The sequence below is a fragment of the Venturia canescens genome, chromosome 10, assembly GCF_019457755.1.
Source record: "Venturia canescens isolate UGA chromosome 10, ASM1945775v1, whole genome shotgun sequence".
Taxonomy (NCBI): domain Eukaryota; kingdom Metazoa; phylum Arthropoda; class Insecta; order Hymenoptera; family Ichneumonidae; genus Venturia; species Venturia canescens.
This window is the reverse complement of record NC_057430.1, coordinates 8,240,960-8,268,838: the sequence shown is the minus strand read 5'-3', so window position 1 is coordinate 8,268,838 and position 27,879 is coordinate 8,240,960. Positions and strand designations below refer to the sequence as shown.

The window sequence follows — 27,879 nt, the reverse complement described above, 5'->3', positions numbered from 1 at the left end:
GTGATAGAAATTTCGCGTGTATATTTTCTTTCTCTCTTTTTCTCACTGCCAGTTTATGAAATATATACATCTCGGTAGAGCGTGTGTGAGTTTTGAGTTCAGTAGCTTTAAACGAACGATATGAAAACCTATCACGAAACAATAAAAATATGTGATTTTATTAAAATTTTCAAATTACAATAATTGTAACACTTTTTTTACTAGAGAAAGTAATCCTCTACGAAAAACCACGAGAATGTCATGTTTTTTATATACATATTCAAGTACACAGCTGCTGAATATAATGTTATATGTCGAGATATTTGAATTTCAACAAATGACGTGACGGCCGTTGCTGCAGTACGGCACACACCGATAATTCATGACGTATCATTCAACTTGATTGTTTAAGAATCTCAAAATAAAATAGCACTGTTTCTTTGTAAAAAAAAGTCTGAACTTTACGAAAAAAATATTCTAAAATATTTTAAAAATGGTAAATTAGGAGAAAAAGCAATGTTTAAGATATAATTGCTTTTTCAGGATTAATCTGATCCTTGAGAATATTTAAAATATTTTTATCGAAAAGCTGAGGTTTTTTCACATAAAAATGACTACGTTTAAAAAGCACACTCACTTTATTCCAGTTTTCAATGTCAATGTGCTCAAAATGTTCAAAAACATCAAAAAATCATATCTAGAAAGAATGTCCGGGTGTGTGTGTGTGTGTGTGTGTGTGTGTGTGTGTGTGTGTGTGTGTGTGTGTGTGTGTGTGTGTGTGTGTGTGTGTGTGTGTGTGTGTGTGTGTGTGTGTGTGTGTGTGTGTGTGTGTGTGTGTGTGTGTGTGTGTGTGTGTGTGTGTGTCATGGCACTGCAAAATTCAAACGCTTACAACTCGAAAACGATTTGACATACAGGGCTACCGTTTTGCATAGATGTTAATCTGAACAAGCTCTTCATTATCTGATAATTTTGTCAGAATTTGAAAAAAAAATACAAATTCTACGACGTTTTGAAATTTTGAAAAAAAGGGTGTCGACGCTCTAACTTCCGGAAATTTTAAGATTTATACTAATTTTTTTTTATAAATAGGTTATCATAATAGGAAGGTTGGTATTGAATTTGGGACATATCGGTCGAGCGGTTTAAATTTTATGATTTTTGGAATTTTACGGAAATATTAGTTTTTCGAAAAATCCGCTCTAATTTTTGGTAATTAATTAGGAAACGTTAAAAGTCGATAAATAAGTTGAAATTTTATTTAAAAAAAAAAATTAAAAGTAACAAATTACTTTTTCGAGCTTTTAGAACAATGTTTGAAGCTTCGTGAGGAAGTCAAAATGAGAAATATAGCGCCTCATAGAGTAAACCTTGAACATCGTGCATCTTGACCATCTTGAGAACGCAATTTGCAAATTTCAATTTGCAGCATTTTTTAAAAATCGATTCCAAGTGTTCCTACGTTTTGCTTCAAATCGTTTGGCTTGTAAAAAAATTATTTTTTTAACATGTTTTGTGTCATGTTTTTACTTGGGATCGGAGTTCATTTAGGATCAAAATTTGGTAAATTTTCGAGCTACTTCCGGGCCTCTGTCAAGGATTTTTTTCAATTCAATCACAATAAAGTGATCAACATAACATTTGATTTTTTTTCAAAATCACTTAAAATTTGTTAAAATTTTGTACGATTCTCCTTCCATTTCGCATCATTTTTCAATCCGATTCGGAGTTTCTTATTTGAAATTTTTATTACTGCTTCGTGAATTGCGGAATTCAATTTTGATCGTACTTTAAAAGCAGGTTCAAAGTCTGTTCGACTTTAGTACAAATTCCAACGCATGGAATAAATGGATATAATTATCTCGTTTGCACAATTCATCTCACTTCTCAAAGTCGAATCGAAAATCCTACAAATATTTGTGCTGTTCCCCATACTCAAGCGATGTACGATCGAAACAAAAACAGTTTGTTAAAAATCGACATTTCGCCTTATTTTTTCAGTCGATATTCAAAGTTCCTACAACTCTTGTGCCATCTCGAATAATCTGTAATTCGATTAGAAAGTATCTTTGCATGAAAACACGAGTAAATTCTCGATTTGTAGAGGACTTTTCGAAAACCACATCGGACTACGAAATTTGAGTGTTCTTGGCCCGAATCCGAGTCTATGATTCCATGATCGCGAGGCGATGGCGTTATGCAATCATGCTGATCGAGAACCGTCGATGCAATATCGAGCGTATAATAAAGAAAGAAAAAAGAGGAGGCATAGAAGCAGGTGAAGCGAAGAGAAAAGTTAGAAATGCGATTGAATCGGAATATGATGGTGCGTTTTGTATTTAAAAATGCTGAATAAATGGAGTTGTGTAAGCCGAGTTTGCGGAGTTGCGGGTAAAAAGTTGCAGAATATCGGAGCCCGTTACATCGCGGTGTCTGTGTGCAACATCACCTTTCGCTCGCTCGTTTCGAGCCGAGTATTTTAATTATATTTCTATTTGTCGGACGGAGTTTCGATGTGAATTATTATTCAATGGAAATGTGGGTTATATTAATGGTTTCTCGTCAACGCGGACATGCTTTCCCGTTGAGTTATCGCCCGTTATTCAGCGTGACACGAGAGGCCTGAAGTCCTTTCACCGCGCGGGGCCAAAAATGAGCAATTTATTTTTCGCGTCGATTATGATATGCGCGGAGTTCTGAATTTCCGCGAGTCACTTACAGACTGTTTAGGATTTTATAATTGTTCGAAAGGCTCGGGCAAGCGATCGTCGCTCTTCATTCGCCAGCTGAAATCCGATTATGTAGCTCGCGACTGAATTCTCGGTGCGGGTATACGCAGCTTCGTTTCTTCGTTTCAATGATCGTGCGAATCTCGTTATCGCGGCCTCGAAGTAAATGCGGAATTCCCGAAATGATAAGTGAATTCGCGCGAGGATTAAGCCGAAGCCGCGGCGGCTGGCGAGATAGAAAAAACAAAATAATTTGTCAACGCTCGTAAAAAACTCGCGCGGCAATTGCCGCTCAAACGTTTCAAAGTATTCAGCTAAACTTGGCGCTCGCTCTCGCTCGCTGAATCCGGTGAATTCCTCGTACTCGAGGGCGCCAATCATCAATCATTATTGTCACCGCGGAGCGAGCATTCTTTCAGGATTTTCCATGCGAATGGGGGGAGAGCCGAGGAAATTGATAATTATACGTGGAAAAGACGAGGGAGGGAAAATAATGGAGCGAGACGCTCAAGAGGCGACAAAGTGTCATTAAATTAGTCGGGAACGGCGTGAAACGGCGGAGGGTGACAAAAGTCTCATCGCGGACTGGAACGTAAAGCTCCTGCGGATATAATTGCAAGCGAAAGATCCAAGTATCGAGAAGATCGCGATTCACTTTGCACGCCGCGCTCGATCGCACCGAGTTTACAGCTTCTTCCAAGAAGCGCCGATTTCGTTCAAGGTGATCGCGTTTGTTTTTCGCGATCCAATTTCCCAGCGGATAACAATCGTAGATTTTGAGAAATTCGTCGGCATTGATTGACGGGTTGATCTCTCGCGCTCATCGAGTTAAGCGACCCGGCGGCGATCGCAGTCGCGCTTCTGGTGCGTCACGAGGCAGCTGACACCCGGAGCTTGTGACGATCCAATAGAGAATTCGGTCCCGAGGATGAACCGTGATGAAAACAACGAATTGATGGCTCAATTGGGCTCTGCGCGGACTGGAGAAATACTGGGGAAAAAAAAGCGTCGAAACTCACGGCAAAGGCCGCCGAAGTGTCGCAACTTCGACGATCGAAAAAACAGTCACGATTTCGTGGGCCGATCGATCATCGAATCGGCTGTAAGCAGTTGCTTCGAAATGTGGAAACGGCGACGGTTTCCCGGGGCGATCGTCCCGCGAATTTAGATTCGTATTCACGGACAAACTGCAGCGGTCGCGTGCTCAAGGAACTTTTTTCACGGTGCTGCACGCCTCCGCAACGTGTCGACGTGGCGAATCGAGAGCGTCACTGCTGCTCGGGCATTCGCGGTCTATCTTCGATGCCAAGGCCTCGACGCGTTTTCGTAGCGCTGCGAGACCACCGAGGCTCGAGAGAAACTCGCGGAGAGCGAAAAATCGCGTCACCTCGGGAGGACGATTGCGCTCGTAATCGCTCGTTGGGTTTCGCTACTTTGCGGAATTCGCCGAGGAGCCCGCCGAAGCCCTGCCGATGGACACGCGCTGCCAATTTCGACGCCAGTCAAACGAACCTTTGCCAATTAATATTTCGGGATCACCCGGTACATCGACACGCCAATTCAAACGTGCATCACCGTTCGGCGATGCATCAATCGCTCATACATTCAAAGAGTTCCTCGATCGCCCGAGTCACCAAACAGAAACAATGGCCTCGCACTATTCTCAACGTACAAACATTAAAAACGTATATTGACGTTACTCGGTCTCGCTGCGTCGGAAACGAGGCGATTAAGCCAACGCTCGCTCGCCGAAGCCTTTTCCTACACGATTTTATTCCGCTCCGGCCACTCATTCGGCATATTTTTTCTTTAAAACTTACCACATTCCGGGACAATCGATCGTTTGCGTGGGTCAAAATATTGCAATCCAAAAGTCTTCTATTTTCGCGTGAAATCGTGCTGACGAAGATGGAAATTTCATTTTTTGCGTCCGGTGACTTCGAAACTTACAGATTTTGTGTGTTTTTTTTCTTTTACATGTTCAGAGGGTTGTGCATGATCAGGGATTTTGAGAATAGAATTTCGACGACTCGAGTTCAGAGGATTCCGGGTTTTCACATTTTTAGCAAAGAGTCACGCTGGAAACGATATTTTTTTGGAATTTTCAATCGTTTAATCGTCGCACGTATTCAACAAACTTTCATCTGTTCAGGCAACAAATTTTGAGTGGAAACTCGGAATTTTATTTTTCAATGGTTTTTTTAATATGAACAAAATACTTGGATTTTTCGACGAAATTTCGGTTCCAGTGCCACTCTTCAAGGCGACTGTTGACAGACTCCATAGTGAATTAACGAAAAAAATGCTTTTTCTAATCAATATTTATTCAATAAAATGATTCGTTTAAGGAGGGCGGGTGACGAAATCAAAATAATCAGAATTTTATAAAATTTGGTGATAACATTCTTTAGCATCAAGTATACAAATACAATTTTTCCAAATTTTTTTACCACATGGTTATCGAATAATTGAGCGTTAAATCGAAATTCTCATGCACGAGATGCATATTTGTAAACTCTATGCTTATATAGAAAAATCTAAAAAAAATTATGTTGTCTTATATATTTTTAAAGATTTACCAAATTTTATGAATTTCTTCATATTTTTAACATGGTTTTGCATGCCAACATTGTATCGTCGCGATCCACCCTCCTTAATAAATTAATGGAAAAATCCTATCTTTCAATTTGTTTTTTTTTAAATTTTATTTTTTTATTGACAATATTACGAATTAAAATCTCTTCCGTGGGGAACATTCAGTAATTGTGCTGTGCGATTAAATTTCTCGATTTTATTTCATGGCTCAGAATGGACTAGCCACTGGTATTCCATCTGACGATAACTGATTTTACGCTCGTCGATCTTATATAGGGGAGTATGGGGCAAAGTGGCCCACTTAAGGAATTTAACGAGTTTTGTCGGTTAACACATGGTCGTTTACTTATTTTCATGTCCCAAAAATAATTCCACCTCCTTATTTCTCGAATTTTGAAAAAAAAAATTTTGAGGCAAAGTGGCCACCCCCTCAAATGCGGTGAAAATCGATAATTGTCACTTCTCGTTAAATAGACGTTGTAATTGACTGTTCCCGCATGGAACATTGAAGGCTGCGATAAACCGAAAAGAAACGAGGCATAGTAGGGACCCTCCTTCGATGGGATGAAAAAAAATTAGTCGGAGTACTTGGATAAATTTTGCCATTACCCGTGGCAAAACCCCCTTCTTATCGGGCAAATCGTGGGAAAACCGCCATTATTACGAGTCCGTCGTATCGCGCAAATCTAGTGAGTAAGAAAAAAGAGATAATCAAAAAAGAAAAATTTATTCGCATCCCTCCGAAGAGTGGATTCGCTGCGAAACATGCCTAAAATGGGCGCACTCCTTGTGTGCAGGTGTCGGTGAAGATGAAGTCCGCTATAAGTGCGATTTTTGTCAATCAAAATAAAATAGAGATTTATCAGTAATTCGCAAAATGATTCTCACCCTCTGCCTTATCAAATAGCTATCAATTTCTCAGAAAACATAGAATTCTCACTGATCCTGTGCCCCAGAAATCTGAATTCCGTGAGTGGCCGCAGCACTTTGCCCCAGAATTAAAAAATGCCCCAAAAAAGTGGGTGGCCACTTTGCCCCATGTTCCCCTATGCTTTTCTTCGTATTATTGGTTCGTTTCAGTCTTCTTATTTCATTGGTCTGATGGAGAAGTTTGCGAGCCAGTGCATTTGAATGTTTTTGGAGTCTTTGTGTGTCCGCTGTGTGTCTTGCTGTATTCGTGGATGGTTGATTCGACATATGGTCGAATTTCAGGTAATTGTGTACAGTTTTATCGTTCACTTCAATTAATTTATATATATGAATTGAATTGAATTAATAATTTGATAAGTTAATGGTGAATTTTTTTTTCCATCCATATCGATGTATTCAAATAAATAATTCAATAAATCAACAAAACCGTTTTTTTTTATCAATTTGTTAATAGTAATGAATTTTTTTTTTTTCCATAAAATCGAAAGCAAAACGGTCTGTGAATTTTCACCTCGAAGTTTTCGTTTCTCCTCGCTCTTTTCGTCTCTCGATATCGAGATGCCGCGTATCTTGATTAATTGGCTAACGCAATGAGGCAAGTAATTGAGGAGAGGCTCGTCGAGAAATAATAAATCTGCAGAATAGAAAAAAGAGGAATAAAAAAAGGAATGAGAAGAGGATTGCGAGGAGTGCGCGCGCTCTTCAATGCGGTCGTCCTTGCCAACAGCCTTCTTCGTGGTTGAGCAAACCCAGCAGTTATAAAAAGAGGCTCCTCGCGATGGAAAGAAAAGGCAGCAAGAAAAATATGGGACTGTCTCCGCTCCTCCGAGTCTTTATATACCTGGCCAGTGACACCGCGCGCTTTTACTCGAACCAACGGATGACGATAACCCCACGTAACTTTGCCTCTCGAAAGCCCGGACTTGAGTCCTTCTGCGAGCAAGACATTCGACGTTTCAAAGAGAGGCCCATTGTTCTGCGCAGATTCGAGAGATTAATCGTCGCCTTATTTTTCTATAATCCTCGATATTTTTCGATGCTACGAGAACCTCCAAACGTAGATAGAAACAACTCCCTGAGAAATATTCATCACGAACGAAACTCCAATTGAATCTCAAATTTTGTTCATATTTGAGAAAAAAAAGGAAAAACGATCGATCGTTGCCGTCGAAATTCACTGTTTGAAGATGACGCTGAAGTTTCCAACGTTGGAGTCCAACGAAATGATCGAAAAAAAAACTCTTCAATAATTTCAGTAATTCTCCTATTTTGTTCCCTGCCAAATTTGCGATTCGTAGTTTTTCAAGCTGCACCAACGATTCGTGAAATAAAAAACTGGTGAATTAAAAACGTTTTTTTCGTTGGACTCCAACGACGTTGGAAACTTCAGCGTCGTGTTTGAAGAACAATGAAATTGATGAAAAAATAATAAAATAAACATTGGAATATTTCGAGATTACTACAAAACTTCATTTTGTTCGTGCAATAATCAATTCACTTTTCCAGTCAAATGATGTGTTCGTCCGACGAAAAATTGATAATAGATAATAAGCAGAATGTTCGCGCCCGACTATCGGAACACGGCAAAAATTATCTAAGCGATGCGCCATTATCGTTCAGCCTACAAGCGAGTTAATAACCCCCTGACGGCCCAATTATCCGACGAATTCGTACAAAATTCTTGAGTGCCCAACACAGGCTATTCATTTTAGCACAAAGTAGAACTTAATTTGGGTAATTAGTTGATAAAAACGATAAAACGATCGACGTGCTGGGGAACATGTCCAACCATCAACGTCCCCCTCGAGGACGATGTTTTTACAAACGTTTCTTCGCATTTGGAGGGGTGAGACGATCATGACTTTCGTTGGGAAAATCTCCAGACGCTTTTCCTTGTCGACGTTGCTGCACGTGCTCGAATTCGACGGGGGGAACGCAGCGTTTGACATTTGAATTGGAAAAAAATAGGAGAAGAGGAAAATCGAAGGAAATTTTTGAGCACGTTCCCGTGGTGAACGTCAGCGAGGCTTGAATTTCCGAACGAATTCCACCCACGCTCCGAGAGCGAGTTCTCTCCTCCTCTCCCGCTCTCTCATTCTTATCGGGAAAAAAGTACACCGAAGAAATTTATAGCCACCGGATTAAAATTTACAGTCAATCAATGAATTATCGCAATCACGACGTGAACTGACATTCAGCCAGCTTGATTATTCTCCGGGTGCAAACTCCTTCATGGCATTTTTTGACATCTACGGTTCCCCGGATCCAGGTCGCTCCGTAGTTCCTCGTCTCTTTTTAACGGAAACAAACGCTGAAGAGCCCCCCTGATGGGACGCAACACCGACGAACTTTTTGCCCTCGATGGGTGGAGTTCGATATGTCGAATGACTGAATTGTTGAACGGTCGATATTTCGAAATTTTTAAAGTTGTCATATCAGTTTGGAGAAAAATAAGTAATTCGAAATTCTTATTCCCGATCGACTATTCAGCGGATTGAGTGTTTAATCAAAAAGTCCTTCTTTGAATTCGTATTTACCCGAATTTATATATTTCAATAGTTTTCATTTCGAATGCCATTTTAACAGACCATCCGAATGTCAAAAGTTCATATTTTCGAATTCAAAATGAAGAGTAATTGTTTTATAAACAGACCAGAATATAGAGTAGCAAAAAATCGAAAGTGAATTTTCGAGCCTATAAAACTTAGATATGCGGAATAGCGATGGCTCGAAAAGGCGAAAGTCAAAATGGCGATGTTTAAGGATATATTGCACAGGCGATACAATGTTGCCATGCTAAACCATGCTAAAAACATAAAAAAATTCAAAATGATCAGAATTTTATAAAATTTGGTGAACATATTCTTTAGTGCCAAATTTGACAATACAAATTTTTTAAGATATTTTTCTTCTGTACAGTTATCGAGTAATTGATCACTAAAGTTCACGTGTATAAGCATAGCGTTTCCATATATATAGGTATACATTCCGGGCATAAGAAATCTGCTTTAATGCGTAATTACTTGATAACTAAATAGAAGAAAATTTTGAAAAAAATTGTGTTTTCGCACTTGATGTTGAAGAACATTATCACCAAATTTGATCAATTTCTAATTATTTCGACTTTTGTATCATTCACCCTTAAAATTGGAGATCACCGGTCTGAGTAAGTGAGTGAGTGAGACGCGTGTATTTGGAGCTCCACTGCATTTCTTTATTTTGATCGATCGACTTTCTAACGTTTCGCTATTTTGACTGTTCGACTTTTCGGTGTTTCAGTATTTCAACCTCAGTAATATTTGGTCTTTCGTTATAATATTTTCAAAATTGTGAATTTTCACAGTATCGCTGACTGTAGTAATTTATGAATCGAAAGAGCGATAGTCGAATTTTCGAAAAATCGATATTTTAGTCATCGTCCTATGGGCGATTCTTGCATTCTATTTTCGATGTAAACGTGCTTCGAACCTTGCAGTTTTTGCTTCATTTATTTTCGGCATTCAAAGCTCTAGTCGAATCTATCCGTCTCCACATTATCATTCGAAATTTATAAACTCGAGATTTTAGCTGTTCGAAATTTTAGTCATTCCAACATTTGATCCTCACCCCTCGATCGGCATCAGCAATCCTCGAATCGAGCAGAAATCCGATATTCCAGTGGTATCTCTATTCCCCGTTGATATTTTCTACGTGCTCGACGGCGAGGACTTTTCGAATCGGAATACCTCGAAAGATGTGCGACAAGCAATCGCGCCGGAGAGATTCAAAATAAATATTGTTTCGTTCGCCTTGTCTTTGCAGCGGATCTCGAGAGATCACGATTTCGGAGCAGAGCGTCGAAGACTTCGAGGGACGATCGGACGAGAAAAGACGGAAGAGAACGAAGCCTTTTTCGCAGTCGCCCAGCATCGATAGATTCGCCGAAATAAACTTGATCGGGTTTTCCGGTCGAATTTTTTCGTGGAATTCAACGTCATTGACGATTACGTGCACACTAATTGTGCCCCGGGTATGTTAAAGGGGAACCAATGCACGTTCGTCGCTCAACGAGAGCGCTAAGCAGCTGACTCATCAAACTTGGACTCTTATCGAACGACCATTAATGCGATTGCCTGTGTTTATGTAGACACACACACACACACACACACACACACACACACACACACACACACACACACACGCGCGCGCAGATTGCGTTGCACACTCGGAAAGAACCTCCAGCCGATTCAACTCGGATTTGAGCGAATGGAATTCATTTTTCGCTCTCACGATTGAACAAAGGTTTCTTCGAGTCCGAGTCATTGCTTTGAGCGATTCCGATATTTTCGGATTCTTCTCGAAAGTATCTCGAAAGTGAACGAATGTGAGGTTTAAAAGTGAAGGATTCTGGGACCGCCGATTTTTGCTAATTATTTTCGCCGTGGAACTTCGATTCGTATTTTATTATATTTGGGGAAGGGGGCTTGTGAAAATGGATGAAAATTCGCAAATTCGTCATTTCCTTTGTCGCAACCTTTCAAATTCGAAATTCCCCTTTTTGCCGATTTTCCAAATTCGCTATTTCTTTTTCCGCGTCCCTCGAAATTCTACATTTCCCTATTTTGCAGGCTTCCCGCACTTGCTTCTTCAGAATCTTCCAAACGAGTCAAACCGCGTGAAAATTTTCGTGAAAACTTATTTTCCTCGTTTTTATGCTCGCGAGTAGAAGAAGCGAGTCGAGCCACCGCGAGGAATCGTCTTTCGCGGATCTTTCGACATCCGCGAATGCGATTATGGAGTCGGCAGTGGGCTCGGGCAGGAGGGGGAGTCGGGGGCGTCGTTGCTAGGACTATTTGCGGCACAGAATCTATCCGTGAGCGATTACGAGACGGAAAAGTTAATGAGCGGAGTATCGGCGTCGTGATAATGCTCGAAAGTGACGCGGTTCATCGACGCACCGCGATGGCAACTAAAAATAAAAATCTTCATTTCCTTCAGTGATCTAAAACGTAATTCGCATTGAGAAACGATTCGAAAGAGTCAACGGAATCGATGGAAGAAACGAGAGCAAAAGGAGTGAAAAATGAGAAACGAGAGCGTGCGAGACGAGAGCGCCTGAAAACGGCGCACGGAGAGACTTTTATAGCAAAAATTACTCTTTTTATAGTAACGTCGAACCACATCGATATTATAATAATAATCGCTACAGAGTATGTCAAATAATGCAAAAGTTTGGGGAACCATTACCACAGTTCATAGTAAATAACGCGCTGTACTATATCAAAAATCAACACCGAGCGAATTTTCATCAAAAACATAGTAAATGATTAAATGATTTGATCAAAATTTAGGAGATAACACAGCAGTCGTTTCTCTGTGCTATACGAAAAATTACATAGTTTCGTATTTTCCCTTTCATACCGCATTGAATTTTGCTCAATAACATATAGCAAAATTCATGCGGCCACCAATTATATGAGGCGTTGCTCCGTATAAACATGAAAATTAACCAGTGGCACATAGTAAAATTTCAAGCAATTTGTCCAGTCCAATTCACCGATTTTTAACATTTCGCCAAAGACACGAGTGACATTCGGATATCGATACATCGTTCGATGTAAGAATGCCGCAGACCTAAAATTTGCCTGTCGTACATAGTAAAAAATGCTGCAAATTAAAATTTGCAAATTGCTTCCTCAAGATGGTCAAGATGCACGATGCTCAAAGCTTACTCTATGAGGTGCTGTATTTTTCATTTTGGCTTCGCGAGCATCCTCCATCTTGACCATCTTGAGGAAGCAATTTGCAAATTTTAATTTGCAGCATTTTTTTTTATACAAGGAAATAAAGTATTTTCTTTACCTTCTTTTGCGAACTTTAATTTATCTCTTTGTTTGAATTCATTAAAAAAAAACTAAATTACGAGCCATCAGAAAAAACAGTTTGCAACTTTCAATTTTCATCGTTTTTCTATTTACATTGAAATTAAATAATTCAGACAACTTTGCTGGAAAGTATAGAGGAAGTACAGACTTATACACAATATCTTGTAAAATTTCCAAAAATTGAAGCGGTTGGACCATTTTTTGAAAAACTCATATTTTCGTAAAATTCAAAATGTCATGAAAATTTAAGGAGGGTGGCTACGTTCGTCAAATTGATAAGAAATTGATCAAATTTGGTGATAATGTTCTTCAACATCAAGTGCGAAGACACAATTTTTTTCAAAATTTTCTTCTGCTTAGTTATCGAGTAATTTCGGATTAAAGCAGATTTCTTATGTCCGGAATGTATACCTATATATATGGAAACGCTATGCTTATACACTTGAACTTTAGTGATCAATTACTCGATAGCTGTACAGAAGAAAAATCTTAAAAAATTTGTATTGTCAAATTTGGCCCTAAAGAATATGTTCACCAAATTTTATTAAATTCTTATCATTTTGAAATTTTTAATGTATTTAACATGGTTTAGCATGGCAACATTGTATCGTCGGTAGCCACCCTCCTTAAACCGCTCAACCGATATTCCTCAAATTCAATACCAACCTTCTTATTATGATAGTCTATTTATAAAAAAAAAATTATTAATAAATCTTAAAATTTTCGAAAGTTAGAGCGTCGACACCCTTTTTATGAAAATTTCAAAACGGCGTAAGATTCGTAATTTTTTACAAATTCTGACAAAATTATCAGAGAATGAAGAACTTGTATAGATTAACATCTGTGCAAAACGGTAGCCCTGTATCCCAAATCGTTTCCGAGTTATAAGCGTTTGAATTTTGCGGACATTTTTTCTAGACATGATTTTTCGATGTTTTGGAACATTATTGAGCACATTGACATTGAAAACTGGAAAAAAAAAATGTTCATCGTCACAAAGCTTCCTCGATGAGGAAGCAAAATTTGAGAGAATTGCTTTCGACATCAAAATTACTATGCACTTTGGTGAAATGTAATAGAATGGCAATATAGAACAGCGCTGCTATAAAAGATAGTACATTTTTCTAGCGCATTCATCCGAAATATTCGTATAAAAGTCTCTCCGTGCGCGGTAAATCGCGAAGAATCCCCGTTCGTCGCCAAAACGACGATGGTCCACTTTCACAATTAAAATAACATGTCCAGGCTGGCAGATACGTCGTGACGATTAAACCGTACAATAATAGAGTGAAAAATAAAATAAATAAAAAGGACGCGTGCGCGGAGCGGGAGAGAGAAACGGGAAGGTCGCGGAGAGCCTCATCTGCTGTGGCCTGCTGAGGCCGATCGCTCGATCGATCGTCCGCGATCGATGGGTCTCTACAACTTTATAAAGCCTGTATATATATATAAAAATATACCTGCGTTGAGGCTCGTGACCACAAGGTGAGCGAGAGTCACTCGAGAATTCGCTCGACACAGGCCTGGGAGCGTGCGTAAACGGAGAGAGAATCGAAGGGTTTCGTGCGAGCGAATCGATCAAAATAGCGCGCATTTCTATAAACCGTGCGTTTTCACGTGTGCCGCTGGCTTTGTTTTGTTTTACAAATCGATTAATACCGGTTTAATAAAACATGACAAATGGGAGGAATGAAAAGTTCGCGTGGAATGGAGTCGCTCGTTTTCGAGCTATTTTCATCACGGACACGCCGCTCCGCCGCGATCGGAGTTGACTCAAGTCCGTTGAAACATCCGCTTCGAAGTAGCCGCCCGATTCATCATCGCTTCATTGACTTTTGCCCCCGGAATCGAAGCTCTCCCTGAAAAGCGCATTTTCAACGGTGAATTTACGAGCCGAGGTGAAGGACGCCCGGGAGACGTCGCGGGGGCGACGAAGGATACGCGGATGCCGAGATCCAAGTGTCGATCCTTGAATATCATCTCAAGATTCAGCACTCGCATTCGTAATGCACGGGACACCGGGAATGCGGGCAAGAGAAAGACGAAAAATGGCTAAAAAAACGAGTTACGCAAGGACCGTTCGGCACACGCCGCGATTTATAAGAGGCTACGAAACCATTTTTTTTTCTCGATCAATTCCGATTTTTCCACTCTTCGTGTATACAAGTTACGGAGTAAACGGTGGCCGCTTCGACGTCTCGTCGCAGCCGAAGATCGAGCGCATTCTTCAAACGTTGTTATTTGTAAGGTTTTTTCTCTTCTTGAGACGTTTCCACGGGCGCAAAATGCCGACGATATCGAGTTTTTTCTCGCCTCCTCCTCCCAGCTCCAGGGACGAATGATTTTTACTATTTTTTTTTAGATACTTTTTCTTGTTGCGGGGAAAAGGACGAGTGCGGGGAGAGGTCGAGAGTTAAGGGGTCTGCCCTGATTAGAATTTTCAAAAACTGATTTTGTTTTATTGCATAAAAAATATACATATTCAAAAGTATTAGAATAAAATTTTATAAAGATCTGAGCAGTCCAAGTGCACTTTTGAGCGACATTTACTCCGCTGAGCGCCTTAAGGAGTTTTGGTACAGGCGATACAATGTTGCCATGCTAAACCATGCTAAAAGCATAAAAAATTGCCAAATTGACAATACAAATTTTTTAAGATTTTTCTTCTACACAGTTATCGAGTAATTGATCACTAAAGTTGACGTGTATAAGCATAGCGTTTCCATATATATATAGGTATACATTCCGGGCATAAGAAATCTGCTTTAATGCGTAATTACTCGATAACTAAAGTAGAAGAAAATTTTGAAAAAATTTGTGTTTTCCCACTTGATGTTGAAGAACATTATCACCAAATTTGATCAATTTCTTAATATTTAGACTTTTGTACCGAAACTCCTTAAGGATATATATTGCACAGGCGATACAATGTTGCCATGCTAAACCATGCTAAAAACATAAAAAAATTCAAAATGATCAGAATTTTATAAAATTTGGTGAACATATTCTTTAGTGCCAAATTTGACAATACAAATTTTTTAAGATTTTTCTTCTGTACAGTTATCGAGTAATTGATCACTAAAGTTCACGTGTATAAGTATAGCGTTTCCATACATACATTCCGGGCATAAGAAATCTGCTTTAATGCGTAATTACTCGATAACTAAGCAGAAGAAAATTTTGAAAAAAATGGTGTCTTCGCACTTGATGTTGAAGAACATTATCACCAAATTTGATCAATTTCTTATCATTTTGACGAGTGTAGTCACCCTCCTTAACGGTGCTGTTTAAATTGGGCTAAAGCCTATGTTTTTTTATATTTAAAAAAAATTAAGACTGAAGCAGTTCGGCATTACGCCAACGTGTACGCTTACAGCGCTCAAACGGTTCGGTATTACGCCAACATGAAATTACAATAAGTTAATCAATTCAATTGTAAGCACGGGAAATAAAATGAACTGTTTTCTCTCTCTCTCTCTTTTCCTATGTATATTTGTATCTGTGCATTTGGTTTGGTTAATTGAATTTCATAATTTATTCAAACAAATAGAGGAAAGACAAACAATTTATGTCGTTCGTTCAAACAATGAGAACAGTATGTACCCGATATTTTTGCCTAGATAACGATCCTAGAAGCTATTTTTGAAAACCTATACTTAAAAATAGTTTTCAGTCCAATTTGAACAGTACCATTAAAAGGAGCGACCTCGAAAATAGGGAATCGTTGAACGATTGGTTCTAGGCCAATGACTCTAGGGACTTTTTTTGTAGGGAATTCAATTTTCTACAAAAATACGTCAGTAGAATATCTGTGCAATTTTTTTTAAAGATGATATGGAATAATGTTCACCGAAGTTTTTTTTCACGTGTTATTCTTATGGAAAATTGAAGTATGCGGTGGGCCGGCCGAAATAATTTTATTTCGGGCTGTCCTTTCGGCTAGCTTCATCGTTTGGCACAATAAGAAGAAAAATGCTTGTGGAGCCCGAAAAAAAAAATATCGATTTTTTTCGACACACCCTAATCGGTACACATGTATACCGGTATATTATCGTACAATCGCGAATGAAATTCTGTTATTTACCATAGTACATTTCTAAACACTTTGGCGTATGATCGATGCTCGTGTTCGAGCTCCTCAAATTTTACTATGTTCAACTGTAAATTTCAATTGCGAAAACAGTACTAAGTATAGCAAAACAGCATAATAATTCTACTTGATCGAGTCAACATAAATTTTACAACGTTTCCTTGGTGAACTATGTTAGGAAAAAATAGCACAGTTTAAACCTTTGTCACAGCAAAATACGCAATTTAAAAATTTTCATTCGGAATTTACTTGGAAATTACAATATTTTTGGTAAAAACCTTCAAAATGGGTGATATAGAACCCCAATACCATGGCAGCACAGTAATTTTTACTATTTTTTTCTCTCCGTGTAGCTACAGCGCATATCGTACGAATTTTGAAATTTTGAGGGGGAGTATTTTTTTTGTGCAAAAACTATGGAAAAAACGTGCTTTTTTGGTTCCTCATAGAGGAATAGCTATGTGACGATGTTTTTTTTCCCAATTTTCAATGTCAATGTGCTCAAAATGTCCAAAAACATCAAAAAAGCATATCTAGAAAAAATGTCCGGATGTGTGTGTGTATGTTATGTCACTGCAAAATTCAAACGCTTATAACTCGAAAACAATTTGAGATACAGGGCTACCGTTTTGCATAGATGTTAATCTGAACAAGCTCTTCATTCTCTGATAATTTTGTCAGAATTTGTAAAAAATTACGAATCTTACGACGTTTTGAAATTTTCATAAAAAGGGTGTCGACGCTCTAACTTCCGGAAATTTTAAGATTTATTGCTAATTTTTTTTTTATAAATAGATTATTATAATAGGAAGGTTTGCATTGAATTTGGGAAATATCGGTTGAGCGGTTTAAATTTTATGATTTTTGGAATTTTACGATAATATGAGGTTTCGAAAAATCCGCTTTAATTTTTGGAAATTAATTTGGACAATTTTAAAGTCGATAAATAAGTTAAAATATTATTTAAAAAATACTTAAAAGTAACAAATTGCTTTCTCAAGCTTCGAGCACCGTGCATCTTGACCATGTTGAGGAAGCAATTTGCAAACTTCAATTTTCAGCATTTTTGTAGTTTTTGGAAAAAATGGCTGCCTCTTGTCATTTTTGAAAAAATAAAAAATCGTATGATGTGCCCACGCCCATTTTTTTTGGACCTGTCTTCTGTCCCATTTTTCTGTACGAAAACTGAGTAAAATAAATATAAAAAAAAAATGTTGGTGTATTTTTAAGGCCTAACACTTTTTATATCCACATTTATAATTTACACCGGTCGAAAAATTCGTGAATTTCGTTTATTTTTTTGGCCGTCCAATTAGGGTAGATCCCTTAATGTAAATGCTGTGAATGATCGCGAGACGGACACGTGTCCGACACGAGAATCAAGCGTCTGGGGAAAAAAAGGAAAATTCTGCCTCCGAGTTGTTTCCTCCAATTTGAAGACTTTCGCTGTGTGGATTAACGTCGGTCGATTCTCCTCGTTCCATTGTTTCAACAATAAGCTTGAATTCGAATTGTCCACGCGCTCGTGGCGGTTCAACAAACCATTATTTTCTTCTTCGTTTTATTCTTCCAAGCGAAAACACCTGAGATTCAATGACCCCGGAAATCAATAATTTTCTCGTAGCCCCAGGCCCCTCTGACACGCGTGCGTTTCGACGATAAAAATCTCCTTTCATTTCGACATTGATACGCAGAGCCTCCGGGAATCCTTTTCGAAAAGGCCTATTTCCGCGTCTTCGTGTTCGCCACTCGCGAGTGCAAATATTATATTTTTTAGGGGCTTCTCGAAAACTCGGCCCGGAAAGATCACGATCGATGCGAACTCGTAGCTAGTTTGAGAAAATTTTCCAGGCGAATGAGAAAATCGACGAATTGAAGAATGAAAAATGACAAGAGTGAAAAATAAAAAATGAAAAAAGCTAAAGAAATTTCCGAATTTTTCAAGAAACGCGGGATAAAAAATTTCGAAGTTGCAAGTTCAAAAAATAACGGAAAACAAGTGAAATCACATAATTGGAAGATTCCGGAAAATCGAAAATAGAACAAAAATAAGACAAAAAAAATTCAAATGAATAACAACAATCGTGAAGGAAAAAATGGAACGTTTTTGAGTAGAAAATTTTCATCGAATTACACAAAGAAAAGTCACGAAAACCAAGAGACGTTACAAAATTGTAAAACGAAAAGATTGCACGAAATTAAAAAGTAGAATTTGAAAATAATGAATTCGAGCTCGGGTTCGGCTTCGCAAAAATTTGGAACGTTCGACAGACCAATCTGTGTCAAAAGTGCGATGAATGAAGATCTCGTGACAGAAATTCACAAGAGCTAATAAAAAGAGGGTAAAAACTTGAACGAGGAAAATTGAAGATAATAATTAAAGAATTGCACTCCTCCATATATTAAGCTGGAGCGCGAGCGTCGACGGATTCCGTGAAAAAGTAGCGTGTTTTGTGTATCCGTTGATAAAAGTCCGCACACATTTATCAACGATTTATAAATAAACCGAAGAGTTGGTCGGAGCGACCGCTTTTCGCAGACCTTGTTAGGAGCTGGTCATTAACGGTGAATACCGGTTGAGCGTTTCATCTCCGCGTGGAGATATTACGTACGAGAGAGTGTGTTCGGTTCGTGTGTGTGTGAGAGAGAGAGAGAGAGAGAAAAGCGAAGGGGTCGGAGGCGACGCAAAACGACTCGGAGAATTGAATATTTGCAGACTTTTGAATAGCAAACTCGATTGGAGTGAAGAAAAACATTCGAGTGTTGAGCCAATCGTTCGAAAACAGAGGCCATCGCATTAAATCAGCGCGACAATCAAAAAGCATTCATAAAACCAGCATTAAGAATAAGCCAACGGAATAATCACAACGACGCATAATCGAATGAAAAACTTCAATCATAAAGACCCGGTGATTACGAGCAATCATTGAAAAAAAATCCCTCGAAGAAGCGTCATCACAATTATCATCTTCAACTAAAAGAGCCATACGAATCGCCAATTTCCCGATCGTTCGTACCGAAGAGTCCGCAAAGTAATTTTCTCAAATTTTCCAATTTTTAATATAAAAACAAAAGGAAAAACAAATTGTAATTTCGCGGAGAGAGAAAATTGTCCCGATGTCAAAAATCTGTTGAATCTCGATACGAAAAACACTTACGCAAATCCACTCACGCCTCTCCAAATAAATAAGTGAGCCGAGAGTCCCAGTTTAATAATTCCGCTCGCGCCTCTCGTGCTCCCAGGCAAATAACACGTGTACAGATATACATAAACGAGTCCACTCGTGATCGGTTTCGAGGAGAGTGTAGCCGCTCTGTTACGAATCGAATGTGACCGCTCGCATCGATTTGTACATACAAATAAAAAGAGGTTCGGTTTGGCTGCATAAAAACGTACATAAAAAGTACACACGTGGAAGAAAAAGTATGTGTACATCGTGTATATCTAGCGGTTCACAATGCTCTCGTGGATCGTGTTTCCCCCTTTTTTCTTCTTGTCCGAAACGTCCGCAGCCCCGAGCCGGGGCACGAGTGCGTATAGCGGAGTCAGCACATTGCACGTATGCGAGCGCCACTCGCGTCGTCAAATCGAATCAGGTTCCCGTGTAATAATTATGTCATAGATTCCCGGGGATTTACGTAACGATGAATAATGAGCCGAAAAAAAAAGAAACGGTCGGAAAATAAAATGCGTGCGTGCGAACGCGTGTTGAAATTTCGTTAGGAAATGGTCAATCACTTTTGAGGATATGAATTTTGACGCGGCGAGTCATTTCGGGAGCAACTTATTATTTCACGCTGGGATAGATCAGTAGTCGCGGCGGGGCGAGACGAATCTTCATCCTCGACGGAGTTATTTCATCGCCCGGAAGTCTTACGATAACGATTTTCATTATTCGTGTGTATACATTCGCGTGTGCGTGTGATGTCAATTAAAAAATGATTGACTCGATCGGTGTTCCGGGAACTTTCAACAAAGAGAATTATTTCGTGCTCTCGCATGATAAATTATGGCGAATTCTTTCGGCGTCTGTGCTTCCTCTCTCTCTCTCTCTCTCTCTCTCTCTCTCTCTCTCTCTCTCTCTCTCTCTCTCTCTCTCTCTCTCTCTCTTGTTTGAGGACTGAAAACGTGACTGTACGAAAGAGTCGTTATTTCCAAGAGTTATATCGAGCAAATACGAAATAACGTACAGGAATGATAAACATCCATCGGAATTACACTCTCGTGTGGTTTCCATCAATAAAAATTGTTTTTTTTCGAATCTGTCATCGCGATTATTAGTGCCCGAAAATACGAGAGCCACCATTCTTCCTGACTTTTCGAACGTCCCCATTTTTTTCAAGACCTGCATCTTTGTCGATGTGTATTTATTAACGCAGCGACACGCGGTGTCGCGCCTGCGCTTCGGCGCTGTACCGAACATCTGATTTCTGCAACGCTGCCAAATCACCTCACAGTTGTGAAACTTCCCGGAACTTCGAGTATTTAGACGCTCAAAAAATCAATATTTTTTTCGTCAAAGTCGATAACCTTAAGGCAGATGGGTGAATATTCGCTATTCGAGATTACGCGACGATATTTTTTGTAGGTGAAAATGAATGGGGACTGAAATTTGCAAAATTTGGAGGCTAGTTACCATGCAGTTTATTAGCAGCAAATTAATTATTGAATATCGACTTTTCTCTGGCATGCACTTACATCACTCCGGCACATGAAAGACGCGTGAAATGTTATTGAATTTTCTCATCAGTTTGTCCTCCGATTGATATAATAAATTTTAGCGCTGCACGTAACTCAAGTGGTAACTTTTTTCAATTAAATAAAAAATACTTGGCCTCGAATTGATATCATAAATTTGAATGCTGCAAGTAGCTTAGATGGAATTTTTTATTTAATTGATTCAGAGTTGTTAGAATAAGATAGGAAGAATGGGGCATCGTTTTTCAAGATGTTTTCAAGTGCGATATTCCGGTTTTTTATTTCTCATGTTTAATTTGAATTTTTTTTCACTTTACAAAATAATTATAGATTTGTACTATTTTTAATGTTATATTTTTTCAAGATTTGTGAAATTTTTTTCGAATTGTTCTGTTGAAATTATTTACAGTTGGTTTCATAATTATTTTATGGAATTTTCTTTACATCTTTCGTGATATGGTCAGGAAACACGGGACCATCAATGTACTTGTCCTAATCTTTTTTTCCCTAAGGTATCCAAGGTTTCGTAAAAAAATGGATCGTTGCATTCCGTGAATATTCAAGAAGCATTTCAGTGTTTGAATTTTACCGTCGAAAATCGGCTGGAATATTAGAAAATATCTGACGAGGAATCATTTCGATTACACGAGGATTGGTAACGTTTGGCAACGCTGCATTCAGTTCGACCTTTCGTTTGCTTCGCCACGTTTTTTTGTCAGTTTTCACAAAACGACGAATTTTCATCCCGGTGAACTTTTTTATCGTTCATTTTTTCATTTTCCTCCACTGTACTTTGCTACTTTGGACAGCAAACTGACACTTCATAACCTATAAAATTTGTAAACAAGAGTGACAGCGTGTCATCAACAGCAGCGGCAGCTGTTGCACCACGCTAGTCAAAATGAACTCTTCAAAACGTTTTTTTCATAATGGAATTGTATAAAAATGTTGATTCTCCACCGATGATATTTCTAAAATAATAAAATTATTATTTTAAAATAAGTTTTGTGAAATTTTCGAAAAATATATAGCTGCTGCAAAGATCACGTAGCTTTTTCTCATAAATTCTGAATTCTTATAATCTACAGAACGATCCTCTAATTTTTTCTTCATTTCTGTTGCGCAAGTGTGAAGCAATATCCCTTAGGACATGCATTGCGAGAGTGTAACTAGCTTCGAGCATTTTTTTCTTGACCGCATCTGAAATGTTGTATACAGAAATATAAATAATGCAATCATAGTGCAATAAAATGTTATTTTTTTTCGGGGCGCGATCGAGCCTCATCGCAGCTTGTTTTTCGAGAAGTTGAGGGGAGGGGAAGCAACACCGGAAGACCGACACCGTCCATCTTTTACGTCCGTGCTACTATTTTTCATTGGGGCAAATCGCACGAGGCTAACGAGCCAGGAAACCAGCAGGCAAGAAAAAAAACAGTACACAAGCACGTGTGAAACGAAGACTAAAGATAATAAAAATCACAAATGTACACGAAATGTATTACACAAATAGCAAATATGAATATTCCGTATTCGCATCAATGAGTCATGTCCACACAATTAACGTTTTGCTACTATCAATTCAATTGTTCGTCGCCTCGCGATTGCCCGGTTTCTTTTTTTCTCTCATTGAATTCCTTTTTTCTTCCCTCTTGCCTCTTCGACGTGAGCTCTCGCCCGGCGAATGCGCTGAGCCCATCTCGCACGTTGAATACGTTAATAGACGAGACGATAGTCCTCGCGCAGTCACGTTCGCATTCGCACGACAATGTACCTCGTGTTTACTATTCATTTAAAGTATATGTCTCGTGCCTCTCCATAGGTATACACTAAAACGTATTTATTTATATATTTACGAAGGTACATGGATAGTCTAGAAAAGAACATTTATGCGCGTATACATGTAATCTGGTGGCCGTCACACACGGTGTGGCATCGATCGCTCTCGGCCGATTTAGAAAGTCTCTGGAAAGGATTGGAACTGGAGAAGGTGCACGAACGAGCGGCGTTCCAACTCTGCACATTCGCGCGACGTTTCACAACTGAAGCGCGGAATTTATCGTGCTCTCGCGAATAAATAATATAAATAAACAAATTAAATACGAAGGAAGAAAGAAATAATATTAAATTGAAAAGTCGCGTAAAGAAGAGCGCGAATTTCAGCGCTTCTGACGCGAGAGCTTTCGTTCCAGCCGATTTAAGGTATTACTGGATGGATAGCCCAGCCGATGAATTGTACCTGATCCGAATTTCCGTACTTCGTGATGCAATTAAAAAAATCTGAAAAAATTTAGCAACATTTGGAAAGTTATGAACTACAATTATCAATAATAATATTGGCCAGAAGTTATTAATAAATTGTTTAAATAAATAATTTTTCAACATATTTACGGTAAACCCTTGTTTTTTTTACGAATCGAATGTGCACATTTTTCTGAATGCTCATAATTTTTTTCCGAATTTTCGTGGATTTTTGAAATTCCCTTTTTTAAATTTTTTAAGTGGCTCTATTTGTACATTTTTGATCCAGTAGCCTTGAGACTTTTCAAAACCGATGGTAAATATGTCTTCTAAAACATACCCAAAATTCGAATTTTTTAAAATTTTTTTCAAAATTTTTTCAAGTAATTTCAAAAATCCACGAAAATTGTGAAAAAATTCATGAGCATTCGGAAAAATACACACATTTGATTCGTAAAAAAAACAATAAGCCACCGCAAAATTATTGAATAATGAATAGTTTAAACAATTTGTTATTAACTTTTGGGCAACATTATTATTGATAATTGTTGTTCATAGCTTTCCAAATGTTGTTGAATTTTTTCAGATTTTTATTGCATCACGAAGTACGGAAATTCCAATCAGTTTTTTGGTCGAGCTATCCATCCAGTTATACCTTAAAACTCCGCATCTACGGATAAATATAACTTTAACGTTATTTCTCATTTCGTTAATGATGACATTGTCCGAGTGGCCAATTTCGAGTGTCGAACAATTAAAACGAAGGTTAACGAGCGAGCAACCGGTCGAATCAACAGGTGACTCTTTCATCCCTCTTTCTTTGTCTGCCCCGCCGTTCTCGTTCGGACTCGCGCGCGCTCGTCGCTAGACGAGACTGAGAGTCACCGCGAGCGAAGACTCGCAGAGACTGTTTGGCCAGCAATCACTTTGAGTACTTTTGCAGATTTATTCTCCGCGTATGATTTCAATGGGTGCGCAAAAAATTCATCTCTTCAATAATCCATTTCGAATTAGCCCGAGGGGAATGGAATGTTTGGAAAGGACCTCGACGAATGGTCGATGTTCTCTTCCGAACGACGCGCGGGCCATCGACAGAAGTACTGTGCGCAATTGTTTTGAGCGATTTTCAGCTTCTCGATTCGTCCCATCGCCATTTTTCCTCCGGACTCAATGGCTCATGTTGCTCAAATTTTTAGGCACGAGTGGCCCTCGGACAGTTAAAAAAAACGTGTGCCACGAGGTTTTTCTTCCATATGGAACAATCAAGCGTCGAAAAAAGAAAGGAAACTCGTTACACAGATCGTGATGAAGCTTCGGCCTCTTTAAGGGGGTCAAGAACGAATCAATCACCAATTTTCTCGAACAAAATCCACTTTTTTAACCCTTAGTGTTTTTTACCTTCACAGCGAGACTTTTCGTGCACATGGGGTCACTTTGACCCCAGATCATTTTTAACATCGAATATCTCGGTAACTATGCGCTTTTCGGAATAAAAGGTTTAGTCACTTTTTCCAGTGAATTCATCCAACTTTAAGGCTGCAAAGTCGGATTTCCAAAAAAATCTTTTTTCATCGTTCAAAAACGTGCTCAAAGTTGACGGTGCGCGTAAAAAGCACTTTTTCGGTTAAATCTCTCGTAAAAAATTTAATTTTGAGTTTTGAAATAAATCCTTGCAGAGTTTTACAGACAAGGGTCCATGCTTTAAGGGAAAAATAGTCCACTTCTCCCCACTTTTAGAGAGGGGATAACGATTTCTTAATATTGGGGGGTTTACTTGTGAGATGCTCATCTCTGTAAATGCTATTCATGTGATAAAAAAATTTTGGGGTCGACCTGACCCCAGATGCGCACTAAGGGTTAATACCAATTTCGCCAAGTCCGTGAATACGAATTTGAGGTTTGTTCGCTCCCGAAATTCCGTTGGACTCTGTCTCGGAAGCGGGGATGAAAAAATGTTTGCTGGGGAAACTGCGAAATTCGTGAGCAACGATTTTTTATTTAATATTGAGATAAGTTCGCAGTGGAAAAGAAATTTCGTCGTCTCTACGAAGTGAACGAAAACTTATACGGTTTCGCTGTGAAATTGAACTCGTCAGGCGATAAAACTTGGTCTACATTTGGCTTACTTCATTTTTTGGTTATCCCTTAAATCGGGGATCGGGGACACTTTCCTCGGGGAGAGTTTCAAATTAGCGAGTTGTGCTGCGAATCGAAAAGGTGCGTTTGCCTCAAAAAATGTTGAACGCAAAGATTTTCATGAATTTTCAATTAACAATGGAATGTGGAAAAACATTCTTTGTTGAGATTTTTCCGAGGCGACTGAAAAGTTCCGTCGAAGAAAATTCCGTGCCCGCGTAAACTTGCTCGAGTTATTGAGAGCGGAAAATCTCGAAGATTCGTTCAATTAATAATGCATCGATCGCTCGATCGAACAATTGGCACTTGTCATGTGATTTCGAGAGCACTTTGGGAGCACGTAACGAGTGGAGTGAATAAAAAGGGTCAACGGCGTTCTGCGATCGTTAGAAAGTCGATCTTATCCTGGCGCATTTTTTCTCTCTTTTTCTCATTCTTTCTCTCGCCCTCGCGTCTTCTTGTCTGGCCCAAGTAATCTGACGATCGCGAGTGCCACGAGACGATTTTTCTCTCGGGCACGGTACGGCAAATATAATGATCGAAGTCGAGTGAAAGCACTCGCTGTTTTGTCGCCGGGACTGGCTCTCAAGGAATCCGGAAATTTGTCCGAAAGATACGAGAAACGGTGTAGAAAAGGAAGAAGAAAAATAAATAATCCTGTTTTCCCGGAAGATTTTTAATTTCTGGAAAACCGTTCAACTCGCGTTCGCACTTTTATCGCATAAAAGTCTTCTCGATTCCAGTAACAAAATCGCCGCCACGAGTCATATTTACGGGGGAAAAAAAAAATCCACAATCGAATGCCAAAGTAATTGAATAATTTTCGTTTTCGATCACTGCGAAATATATTTGAGATGATAAAAAACTCAAATTTTACAAATAATCACAGCAAAACGTACGGAAATAAGTGGCATTGTTTAACGATCATGATAATAATAAAAATAATAATTCGATACGAATCTCGATCTCGCGTTACGATCATGTTCAAATTACTGTACTCGACGATCGAAGCTCGAGACACTGAATTATTAACGAAGAAAATTTGCGGCACCGAACGGCCTGGCTCAAGAAAAAATTGCGACAAATATTCAAGAAAAGCTTGAAACCTTTTTTCTCCTCTTTTTACTCTTCTTCGTTTGCCTCATTTCGACGTGAACGAGACGACATTCGGGACGAATTTATGCGACTCGACGTATCCAACGAGATAAAGAGGTGCGTGACGAGAGGGACAATATTTTTCAACGATTCGCTTCGAGCGGAAAAAAATATATTTGTCATAAATACAGGGATAAATGCTCGGAGCCACGAGCTTGTAATTTTTCAATTGCAATTTTCAATTGATATGTTCGAGTTTATTGGTGCAATCGAGAAACCTGTTTTTTTTATTATTTTTTTTTTTATTGCAGCTGTATATTTCGGAAGAATTTTTGTCGCCAGGAGATTTTCCATTAGTTGGTCGTAGAGTTTGAATTTTTTTAAAGATTTCGAACGAATTTTTGTTTTTTCAGGGATATTGATTTTGCCTGTTTGTATGGTAATTGAATTTTTTAAGTAATTAACATTTTTTTAGATTCACTTTCGGGTGAAAAAGTCAGTGGAATGAAATTTGTTTCCCAACTGCTGAAGTTAGTACTCACGTTTTAACGGATGATTTGAAAATCCAAGTGGTTTCGGAACAAAGTGACAAAACGTCGATTATCGTTGGGCGGATATCTCGGAGGTTTTTCTTCACTCGCTCCCTCGCGTGAGCACGTAGAGAGAAGGTGAACGACGTCAAACAGAAGATATTAAAAAATAAATAAATAAATAAACGAAGCAATGCACCTCGCGATTCGAATAATTTTTCGAGTCACAAAAAAAGTAGTTCGTCCAGGGAGTGAAAGAACAAAAGAAAAAGAACGATAAGACCGCGATACAACGAATTTTTATCAACGCTTCGGAGTCCCGTCGTTAAATTAGCGTTAAAAAAAACAATCAGTAATAATGCAATTGTTCCGTAGATCGAGCTTTTTTTTTTCCTTCTTCCACAATTTTCGTCCTTCCAGTTTATCGAACGTAATGAAAAATTGTTAAGAAACGATAAGGTATCGCGAAAGAAGAGTAATTAAAACAGAAAAAACGATTTTTCTCTTTTTAATTGAGCATGAGAAAAAATGTCTGTTCTTTTTGTCTTCTTTTCGTATTTTTCTCGTTATGAATTTCACGAGTTTTTACGTATGTCTAGGGGGCGACACTCGTTCACAAACGTCCGACCGGTTCGGGGGTTCAGAGACAACTGAACTTGCCCACGGACTTTGCCTCGACTCTCTTGGCTCGCGCGGTATTTACTCGCCGGCCCGTTTGTATCGTGAATACACTTTCGTCGTCGTCTTTCGCTCTCTCGCGAGTAACTCGCCTCGCTCGTTCTGATACTCGCGACCGACTCTCCTTTTATATTACTTGCTTTTTTCCACCCTCGCCTCATCCACTGTGTGTTTACGAATTATTTTCATTTCTACTTTGCTCTTCGTGTGACTAATCTCGGGGATGATCTTTTCCCTCCAAACATTTTAACCTCAAAATATTCCATGGACTTTCGTCGGCCACAGGAAAATTTCGATCTTATATTAACCTCAAAAA

General features: G+C 38.9%; 1 protein-coding gene across 1 annotated transcript in view; it reads right to left on the bottom strand.

Annotated features, from left to right (window-relative positions):
* The window catches only part of LOC122416894 (UNC93-like protein), a 71,666-nt gene extending 44,126 nt beyond the window's left edge, over positions 1-27,540 (bottom strand). Inside the window, exon 1 of the mRNA XM_043430010.1 lies at positions 26,898-27,540. The gene's annotated coding sequence lies outside the window, so the exon portion shown is untranslated. The remainder of the gene's footprint in view (positions 1-26,897) is intronic.
* Between the last annotated feature and the right edge of the window lie 339 nt (positions 27,541-27,879).